This window comes from Pongo abelii, chromosome 1, assembly GCF_028885655.2.
Source record: "Pongo abelii isolate AG06213 chromosome 1, NHGRI_mPonAbe1-v2.0_pri, whole genome shotgun sequence".
NCBI lineage: Eukaryota > Metazoa > Chordata > Mammalia > Primates > Hominidae > Pongo > Pongo abelii.
This window is the reverse complement of record NC_071985.2, coordinates 220,100,670-220,111,247: the sequence shown is the minus strand read 5'-3', so window position 1 is coordinate 220,111,247 and position 10,578 is coordinate 220,100,670. Positions and strand designations below refer to the sequence as shown.

The 10,578-nt window shown below is 42.3% G+C and overlaps 1 pseudogene; it reads right to left on the bottom strand.

Moving 5' to 3' along the window:
* Positions 1–2,233: 2,233 nt before the first annotated feature.
* LOC129058069 (histone-lysine N-methyltransferase SETMAR-like) lies at positions 2,234–4,391 on the bottom strand (annotated as a pseudogene).
* Between the last annotated feature and the right edge of the window lie 6,187 nt (positions 4,392–10,578).

Genomic DNA, 10,578 nt, shown 5'->3' with positions numbered 1-10,578 from the left:
GAGGCAGGAGAATGGTGTGAACCCGGGAGGCGGAGCTTGCAGTGAGCCGAGATCATGCCACTGCACTCCAGCCTGGGTGACAGAGTGAGACTCTATCTCAAAAAAAAAAAAAAAAAGAAAAAATTAAAAAAAAAAGAGCATTAATCCCATTCATGAGAGTGGAGCACTTGTTGACTTTTAATCACTTCCCAAAAGTCCCTACTTCTTAATATTATTACCTAGGGGTTTAAGTTCCACCACATGAATTTTGGGGGGACATATACACTCAAAACATAGTACACAAGGACATGAAAGCTAGTTTAGGGGGTTATAGAGGTCTCCCTGAGGAAGTGATGTTTACATGGGGTCTGAGGGGCTAGCAGGAGTCAGGCCAAGACAGGACAGATGGAGGAGCATTCTCAGCAGAGGAAATAGCATGTGGCCAGGCTCTCAGGCAGGAAGGAGCCAAGGAAGGCCAACGTGGCTGTAGTGCAGAGACCAAGGGGAGCAGCAGGAGAGGAGGCCGGGCCAGTGAGTGGAGTCAGGTCATGCCCAGCCTCACAAGCATGTGAAGGATTTGGGTCTTGATCCTAGTGTCAATGGGAAGCCTGATGATCCCAATTCTGCCATTGGGCCTCTGTAATATCAATTTAAACCCCTTCTTATTGACTCTCCAATTTGTTTTTGTGTGTTTTCCTAACAAGGTAACACATCCACACAGACCATTGGCCAAGTCCTAAAAATGAGAAGAGTGTTAGTTGATGATGGTAGCAGCTGATGCCCAAAGGATGCCCATTTGCCTTCGGTTATAGATCAGTGCATGCTCTGAGTTATCCACACCACAGCTGCCCCAGAAATAACACTGCAAAGAGTCAATTTGTGGTCTGGCAGCATTGCTCCAGCTTGAGCTTTGGATGAAATTCAGTCCATTTATCCATATTTTAAAGAGTCTCCTTTAGAATAAAGGCTAAGTGTCTCCAGCTTTGCATTCAGCCCTGAAAACACAACAAATATTTGCATGTACTGACCTTCTAAATTTGTCAGATGACTTTTCACATAACCTGTGATTACTGCTAATTTTTCTTCAAAGCAAACACAGTTTTCTTACCTCTGAACATGTATTCATGATCATTTCTCTGAACATGAAAACATGACCATTTCTTCAAGTGAACTGTTGCTCTAGAAAATTACATTTTGTGCTGTTGTGAGGACAGTCAACAGCTATAGATTAGGAGGCCAGGGCAACACCATTAATACATCTATCAGAGTTGTATTAAAAGGACTTTGATATGTCCAGCAGTCATTAAAGTACCAAGCCTGGCTGTCAAAGGAAGAAGAGGGACATTGAGCCTGCTCTATAGGGCCTTGAGGCTGCCGTACCTGTGCCCAGCTCACCTGGTGATAGTCTCCAACCACTGAGAGCTGAAATCATGGAATGAATTTTGCTATTCAGTGAGAATGGTCTAATCCACAGTGAGATGCTGCACCTGTCTCTGGCCATTATTGCTGTACAGACTTGTCATTCATGAAGAGAGGTGACAACCTGTCGTCAACTCCCCAACATCCATTACTCCCAAGCAGTCAATATAATTCAATCTGGATCTCATTTCCCTTGCCAGTGATTGATTTAGAAGAGGCATGGGGACTAATCCCGACCATGGAGAAGAGAAGAGAATTCTGTTGTGGGTGGGAGCCTCTGGGAAAGCTTTTCTTATTCCTAAAAAGAGGCCCAAGAAAAAGATGGCTTTTTTCATTTTAGAAGTGGTTATTTCTGAGTGTGCTGCCTGGAACTACTGCTCCCATCTGGCATCCACCCATGGGACTCAGGCTCAGCCAAAAACAGAAGAGATGAGAGAGACAGAGAAACAAGGCCAGAGCCACAACAGACTAAGCCTGCAGCCTGCCTTACCTGTGGACTTATTGCTATGTATGATAATTCATTCCCTTATGTTTGTCTTAGTCCATTTGTGTTGCTATAAAGGAATACCTGAGCCTGGGTAATTTATAAAGAAAAAAGGTTTATTTGGCTCATGGTTCTGCTGGCTGGAGGACTGGGCATCTGGTGAAAGCCTCAGGCTGTTTTCGTTCACAGCAGAGGGCAAAGAAGCAGGGCAGGCATGTGCAGAGATCACATGGCAAGAGAGGAAGTGAGAGAGAAGGGAGGTGCCAGGCTCTTTTTATAGGTTGGTGCAAACGTAATTGCAGTTTCAAACCATGAATTTTAAATCATTATAACGGCTCAAATACATCTTTATTAATCAAAATAGAAACCATTACAATCAACACATTTTTGCCGATGAGAAATAAGTTTGTACATTCCTGTAGCATAAAAATTCATGCATCAGGATTCAACAAACTCTTGGAAAGTGTTTTCTGCATCCTGCCGGTTGTGGAAGCATTTTCCCTGCAAAACATTGTCGAGATGTTTGAAGAAGTGGTAGTTGGTTGGCAAGAGGTCAGGTGAATACGGCAGAGGAGGCAAAACTTTGTAGCCCAATTCATTCAACTTTTGAAGCATTGATTGTGCAACATGCAGTCAGGCATTGTCGTGGAAAAAAGTTGGGCCCTTTCTGTTGACCAATGCCAGCTGCAGGCATTGCAGTTTTTGGTGCATCTCACCGATTTGCTGAGCATACTTCCCAAGTGTAATAGTTTCACTGGGATTTAGAAAGCTGTAGTGGATCAAACGGGCAGCAGAGACCACCACACAGTGACCACGACCATTTTTGGTGCAAGTTTGGCTTTGGGAAGTGCTTTGGAGCATCTTCTCGGTCCAACCACTGAGCTGGTCATCACTGGTTGTCGTATAAAATCCACTTTTCTTTTCTTTCTTTTTTTTTTTTTTTTTGAGATGGGGCCTCGCTCTGTCGCCCAGGCTGGATGCAGTGGCGTGATCTCGGCTCACTGCAACCTCCGCCTCCCAGGTTCACACCATTCTCCTGCCTCAGCCTCCTGAGTAGCTGGGACTACAAGTGCCCACCACCACACCTGGCTAATTTTTTTTATATATATATATTTTTAGTAAAGACAGGGTTTTACCGTGTTAGCCAGGATGGTCTCAATCTCCTGACCTCGTGATCCGCCCGCCTCAGCCTCCCAAAGTGCTGGGATTACAGGCATAAGCCACTGCTCCCGGCCTTAAAATCCACTTTTCATTGCACGTCACAATCCAATTCAGAAATGATTTGCTGTTATTGTGTAGAATAAAAGAAGATGACACTTCAAAACGATGATTTTCTTGATTTTTGGTCAGCTCATGAGGCACCCATTTATCAAGCTTTTTCACCTTCCAATTTGCCTCAAATGCCAAACAATCACAGAATGGTTGATGTTGAGTTCTTTGGCAACTTCTCGTATAGTTGTAAGAAGATCAGCTTTCATGATGGCTCTCAATTGGTCATTGTCAACTTTCGATGGCCAGCCACTATGTTTCTCATCTTCAAGGCCCTCATCTCCTTTGCAAATCTTCTTGAACCACTGCACTGTACGTTCGTTAGCAGTTCCTGAGCCAAATGCATTGTTGATGTTGTGAGTTGTCTCTGCTGCTTTATGGCCCATTTTGAGCTCGAAAAAGAAAACTGCTCAAATTTGCTTTTTGTCTAATATTTCCATAGTCTAAAATAAACATAAAATAAACAGCAAGCAATAAGTCATTAGCAAAAAAAAATATAAAGCAAGAAATGCCCATTAAAATGATGTATAACATAACCACATTTATTTAAGAACGTATTCCAATATCAAATGGCAAATTCCAACAATGCAAAAACTGCAATTGCTTTTGCACTTACCTAGTAGCAACCAGGTCTCTCAGGAACGAATAGAGTGAGAACTCACTCTCACCCCCACCCCTGAAGGGTGGGCATTAACCTGTTCATGAGAGATCAACCCCCGTGATCCAAACTCCTCCCATTAGGCCCCACCTCCAACACTGGGAATCAAATTTCAACACGAGATTTGGGGGCAAACATCTAAACTATAGCACTACTGGTCCTTGCAACTGAAGACATGGTAACTGATACATCATGCAAATTTCTTACTGATTTAGCAAACGACTGAAATGATGGGGAATCCGTTGAATCAACTTGGTATGTGGAGAACAAGCAAGGATTTCAGTTCTGATCACAGGTTAAGTTTGGATGGGTTTCAGCCAGGGTTTTTTAGTGTGTTTTAATGTAATCAGATCGAGTCACTAGTCAAAAACACATCCTTGGGAAGAAGAGCTTTGGCCATTTTGGTGGCAAGCATTGCCTGGTGGTTAATAGGTGAAGCCATGCAATCAGGCTGGCCTGGATTGAACTCTGGTTCTGCCACTTACCCTTTTTGTGTCCCTGAAAATGGAGCTTTATTTCTCTGAGAGTACATTTCTTCATCTGCATCTTCCCTAAAGAGCTGTTGCGAAGATTCAGTGTCATGCTTATGAAGATGTTTTGCTTGACATGACCTCAGGACATTTTTTTTTTGAGAAGGAGTCTCCCTCCATCACCCAGGATGGAGTGCAGTGGCGCGATCTCGGCTCACTGCAACCTCCGCCTCCAGGGTTCAGGTGATTCTCCTGCCTCAGCCTCCCAAGTGGCTGGGACTACAAGCACATGCCACTATGCCTGGCTAATTTTTTGTGTGTTTAGTAGAGACAGAGTTTCACCGTGTTAGCCAGGATGGTCTCGATCTCCTGACCTCGTGATCCACTCACCTTGGCCTCCCAAAGTGCTGGGATTACAGGCGTGAGCCACCACACCTGGCCTGGACCTCTATACACATATATTATTAAGGCCCACAGAGAGAGCTTTTGTTTATGTGGCATATTTGCCAATAGTTAACATACTAGAAGTTAAAACTGAGAAAATTAAAAATATGTGTTTATCTATTCATTTTAAAATGACAATAATAAACCCATTGCATATTAACATAATGAATTTTATGAAAAATAACTATATCTTCCAAAACAAAAACAATTTGTGAGAAGAGTGGCATTGTCTTACACTTTTGCAAACCTCCTCCATGTCTGGCATAACAGGGGATAGCAGGATGCTCATATCTGCTTCTGTGTTCAATTAGTTAGCTTTTGGTTAAAGTATATGAAGAAAATCTTGCCTCACACAGATAGGTTGGAAAAGGGAAAGGAAGTCCTAGGTTCTCTTCCTGGGACTCCATTTCTTCATCTGTGTCTTCCCTAGAGAGCTGTTGCAAGGATTAAGTGTCATGCCTAAGAAGAAGGTGCTTTGCTTCTGTAACATGATCTCATGTTACAAGCAAACATTTACTTTACATGCAAACATCTCTTGGCCCCAGAACCCCTTAGAAATTCTTGGACCAGGCTTTCTAGTGTGCTCTAGAATCATTGCTGTAGAAAACCAAACATTGATCAGTGGATCCAGAAACAAGCTACTGTCTTTCATGGAAAGTAAGTACTCCAGATAGAAGAGGTATGATGGGCCGGGCGCGGTGGCTCACGCCTATAGTCCCAGCACTTTGGGAGGCCGAGGCGGGTGGTCACCAGGTCAAGACATCGAGACCATCCTGGCCAACATGGTGAAACCCCGTCTCTATTGAAAATACAAAAGTTAGCTGGGCGTGGTGGCATGCACCTGTAGTCCCAGCCACTGGGGGACTGAGGCAGGAGAATCACTTGAACCCAGGAGGCGGAAGTTGCAGTGAGCCGAGATCGCACCACTGCACTCCAGCCTGGGGACAGAGCGAGACTCCGTCGAAAAAAAAAAAAAAGAAGAGGTATGATGACTGATCCAGTCACAGACAGGACACCTGTCGGCCTTCGGGGCTTTTTATTTGTGAACATGCCTCTGTGATGTATTTTGGCCTGAAACGTACATTTGACATTTCGATGGGCAATGCATGCATTAAACTGGCAACTGAGTCAGAGAATCAAAAGGTCTCAGAGTCAAAGGGAACCTACGAATGACCTTGTAGCTCATGTTCTGTTCATGAATCTCTTGGAAGGACAAACTCCCTGCTGCATGAGAGAGTGGTGTGTTCAAAGAAGCAACGAAGTTGGGAATCCCCTCAATGCCATCTCACACACCATGAAGCAACTTGCTGCAGGCCACACAGTCCGTGATTGGCACAGCTCAGCTCTTCTTATTCCCAACCCAATGTGTTCACTGGTTTTCTTATGTTCACTTTTTTTTTTTTGAGTCCCAATGATAAAAACATGTCTTTTTATGTGCTTGCACTAAAGAAATATTTCTTTCTGGGAATGAGCAAACTAAATTGCTTGGTTTTGTTCTATATATTTTAGGCAGCCAAGGCAAGTCTGGGGACTATGGGACACGTTTACTAAATGAATTGCATCATCCTGTTCCATTGAAGTAAAGGAGGGTTTGGAAATAAAATGTTTCTTTGGTACATAATGAAGACAGAGCAGTTCCAGAAGACCCCCTCTCACTGACTCTTACTGTGTGCCTCTTTTTTTGGCCTGTATGGAAAAGCCATTATCAGCACAGATGTGACCAGATGGTCCATCCGGAGGTGATACATTGATCATCTGAAATATTTTTGGCAAAGTGCCGTAAAGATTGACTTTTTCTTCTTCTTCTTCTTCTTCTTCTTCTTTTTTTTTTGAGATGCAGTCTCATTCTATCACCCAGGCTGGAGTGCAGTGATGTCATCTCAGCTCACTGCAACCTCCGCCTTTCTGGGTTCAAGCTATTCTCCTGCCTCACCCTCCTGAGGAGCTGGGACTATAGGCACCCACCACCATGCCCGGCTAATTTTTGTATTTTTAGTAGAGATGGGGGTTTTTAGTGGACATGTTGGTCAAGCTGGTCTTGAACTCCTGACCTCAAGTGATCCGCCCACCTTGGCCCCCCAAAGTGCTGGGATTACAGGCATGAGCCACCATGACCAGCCAATGATTAACTTTTAAAAAACATTTTATTGGCTGGGCGCGGTGGCTCGTGCCTGTAATCTCAGCACTTTGGGAGGCTGAGGCGGGAGGATCACAAGGTCAGGAGATCGAGACCATCCTGACCAATATGGTGAAACCCTGTCTCTACTAAAATACAGAAAAAAAAAAAAAACTAGCCAGGTGTGCACCTGTAGTCCCAGCTACTCAGGAGGCTGAGGCACGGGAATCGCTTGAACCTGGGAGGCGGAGGTTGCAGTGGGCCGAGATCGCACCACTGCACTCCAGCCTGGTGACAGAGTGAGACTCTGTCTCAAAAATAAAAAAATAAAAAAACATTTTATTGTAAACATTTTCATCACAAAAATATAGTAAGTAGGATAATTAACCCCATAGACCCATTCCTCAAATTGAACAATTTCATTGTTTTGATTTTCATTACACTTGCTTGATCTAACCATTCTTTTTCTCTTTCCCTGCCTTTCTTTGTTTTCTTTGTTTGCCATTTAAGGCACATCCTTGACACCATGTCATTTCACCTCAAAATACTACTTCACCTCAAAATATTTATGCCTTTGTTTGTTTAAATTGCTTTTAAAAATTTTTATTTTAGGTTTGGGGGTACATGTGAAGGTTTGTTATATAGGTAAACTCGTGTCATGAAGGTTCGTCGTACAGATTATTTCATCACTCAGCTATTAAATCTAGTACCCAATAGTTATTTTCTTCCTTCAAGTAGACCCCAATGTCTGTTGTTCTCTTCTTTGTGTTCATGAGTTCTCATCATTTAGCTCCCACTTGTGAGAACATGTGGTATTTGGTTTTCTGCTCCTGCATTAGTTTGCTAAGGATAATAGCCTCCAGCTCCATCCATGTTCCCACAAAAGACATGATCTCATTCTTTTTTATGGCTGCATAGTATTGCATTCACCTTAAAATATTTCTAAAAAATAAGGCCATTTCTCATATCATTATCACGTCTAACTTACATTAAAAAAATCCTAAATAAGAATGATTAGTCAGTTTATACTCCAATTCCTCCACTCATTGCATTTGATTATTATGGCTCTTAAGTCTTTTTATAACCAAGAACATCCCCCACTTCTTTTCCCCCTGTTTTCCTTATGTCCTTGACTTGTTTTGAAAATTGGATCCGTTTTGCTGTAGAATGTCCCACATTCTGCATTTGTTTGATTATTTTAACTTACTGGTTTGACCCTTGTTTCTCCCATAATCTGAAAGTGAGGTCGAAAGTCTGAATTAGATTTGGTTCAACCTCTTCGACAAGCGCATGTCATGAAAAAATCCTATTTATGCATCAAACAGTGCATAATCTGGTGCATACATTTAGTGAGGTGAGATGAGTCATTTGGTTCAGGTGATGACAGTCTGATCCTTCCACTGTAAATTTCCCTGTCCACCATTTTCCATTAGGTTTTGCATTAATCTCATCTCTGGACCTATTATTCAATAAGGGCTAGAAAAAGATGATTTTTTTTTTTTCAGACGGAGTCTTGCTCTGTAGCCCAGGCTGGAGTGCGGTGGCACGATCTCGGCTCACTGCAAGCTCCGCCTCCCGGGTTCACGCCATTCTCCCGCCTCAGCCTGCCCAGTAGCTGGGACTACAGATGCCCGCCACCACGCCCGGCTAATTTTTCTGTATTTTTAGTAGAGACGGGGTTTCACCGTGTTAGCCAGGATGGTCTCGATCTCCCGACCTCGTGATCCACCCGCCTCGGCCTCCCAAAGTGCTGGGATTACAGGCATGAGCCACCGCGCCTGGCCAAAAAGATGATTTTTAACCATTTTTGTTCTATTATTCCTTCTAAGTATATTAGCTGGAATTCCCCTGTAAAGAACTTTCCTTGATCAAGTAGACCTTTTTGGTAACCTGGAAATACAGTTCAGATGTAACAGGCAGGATAAATGTTAAATTCTTTTTCTTAAATTACCAATTATCAGAGTAAGGAGTTGGTTCCCTAGCTTCCTTCAGAGTAAGGAGTTGGTTCCCTGTGATTTTTTTTTTTTTTTTTAGCTGCTATTATTTCTGTCTCTATTTCAATTTCTTTCTCAATCTCACCTCAGTTATCATTATAAATACATTGATTTTGTATATACTTGCTATGTTTTAGTCAATTATGGTCATTCTTCTTTTTGATGCTCTAATTATTTTATCTTAGGCCAGGGGAGCCTCACAAATTGGCTTTTTGATGTGACTCCCATTAATATTTGATATCATCCTTGCTTTCTAGTACAAGAAGCCCCAGGATCAACTCATACTTCGCCTGCCTCCAGTTTGTGCTTAGCCATTTCTCTAAGGAGCCCCGGCTTGTTTTAGTGGGGAATGGTGTATTCATCATTGTTGTTATTGCTTCTGTTGACTAACCTAGAAAATGAATATTTTTAAAGCCTCAAAAGTTAATAATAATATCTCCATTTCAAATCTGACATCATTAAGTTTTGACTGAACTTGTTTTTTTTTTTTTTTTTTTTTTTTGAGATGGAGTTTCACTCTTGTCTCCCAGGCTGGAGTGCAATGACATGGTCTCGGCTCCCTGCAACCTCTGCCTCCCGGGTTTAAGCCATTCTCCTGCCTCAGCCTCCCAGTTACTGGGATTACAGGTGCCTGCCACCACGCCCAACTAATTTTTGCAATTTTAGTAGAGACGGGGTTTCATCACGTTGGCCAGGCTGGTCTTGAACTCCTGACCTCAGGTGATTTGCCTGCCTCGGCCTCCCAAAGTGCTGGGATTACAGGCGTGAGTCACCATGCCCGGTTTGATTGAACTTCTTTAATTTTATATGTATGTGTCTTTTCTGTTACACACACAAAAATCTTGATTTCTAACAATAGTTTTTATTGCTATAATGCATTAATCTTCAAAACGTATATAATAATTCAAAAATTATAGTACCAACATTGCTACTAACAGAAAGACTACTGAATGAAGTTTACATATTTTTGCAGTTCTTTTTTTTTGACCTTAGAATATATTCTACTAATGATGTACAGTCCAAATGCAGCATCCAAAAGTAACTTGAACTAGCTCTTTTATCTTTGTGGTACACCATCAATTTGATACATAATTTGGTACCTATTTTGGTTCATTTTCAAGTTTTAGGAAATGCTTTATTTCCTATCTTTTGACTTAATTTAATTTTTGAATATATAAAATATTTAAATGATTTCAAAGTCAAAGCTTTAGAGCAAGATACATTCAGAGAGGTCTCATTTCCATTACTGTTTCTGCCTCTCACTCTTTCCTGCCTTGTCCCAATATTTCTCCCACTGGTTTATCGTTCTTCTGTTTTCATTTGAAACTATGAGCAAATTGTGTGTGTGTGTACGTATGTGTGTATTTCCCCTCTTTTTTACTGATAAGGTGGTGCACTATATACACTGTTTTGCAGGTGATATTTTATTTCCTTTACTGATATACTCTTTTTATTCTTTTTTTTCTTTTTTTTTTTTTTTTGAGAAAGAGTCTCCCTCTGTTACCCAGGCTGGAGTGCAATGGCGCAGTCTCTGCTCACTGCAACCTCTGCCCCCTGGGTTCAAGGGATTCTCCTGCCTCAACCTCCCAAATAGCTGGGACTACAGGTGCGTGCCACCATGCCCAGCTAATTTTTGTGTTTTTCATAGAGACGGGGTTTCATGACGTTGGCCAGGCTGGTCTTGAACTCCTGACCTCAGGTGACCCACTGGCCTCGGCCTCCAAAAGTGCTGGGATTACAGGCTT